Source organism: Penaeus monodon, chromosome 31 (assembly GCF_015228065.2).
Source record: "Penaeus monodon isolate SGIC_2016 chromosome 31, NSTDA_Pmon_1, whole genome shotgun sequence".
NCBI classification, from domain to species: Eukaryota; Metazoa; Arthropoda; class Malacostraca; order Decapoda; family Penaeidae; genus Penaeus; species Penaeus monodon.
Window position 1 is genome coordinate 20,312,694 of NC_051416.1, and position 565 is coordinate 20,313,258.

A 565-nucleotide genomic window follows, 5' to 3' on the forward strand; every position below is an offset into this window, starting at 1 on the left:
TACTTTATATGCACATGACAAAAATTTGTAAATGCACAAAACACAGCATTTACTCAATCGAACACGATACTCTAGAAGGCAAATCTTCAGGTGTTTTCCGCTTAGGACACTTCAGAGCCTGTAACCAAATTTGATGCCGTAGATGCTGTAGTTAATCCACACTACGTGCATTAAGCGCTTTATTCCACAGCTGTACACCTACACTCATATATGCAAATAATAATTGCGATGTGCAGATTCACCTTCGAATGGGTTTATCAATTTCCTGCCATCGTATGGTAACGCTTTGCTATCTCCCCTTGTTCTCTCCCCTCACTCAAGGTAATGCGGTGGACAATGCAAATCATATTCAAAGCCAATGTTTTTGCCACTTATTCGCTTGTATTAACGCTCGCCGATTTGCCCCTCGAAGCAGAAAAGCGCGGAACACTGAATTGGTTCGCCGTTTTGAAGCCTCGATACGTTCAGTTGGCGAACGCGGTTTCAATCCGGGTTATATTTTGATTCCGAATATTCATTTATAGCTTTCTAACAATAAACTTTTGGCACACGTTTTCAGCTCATA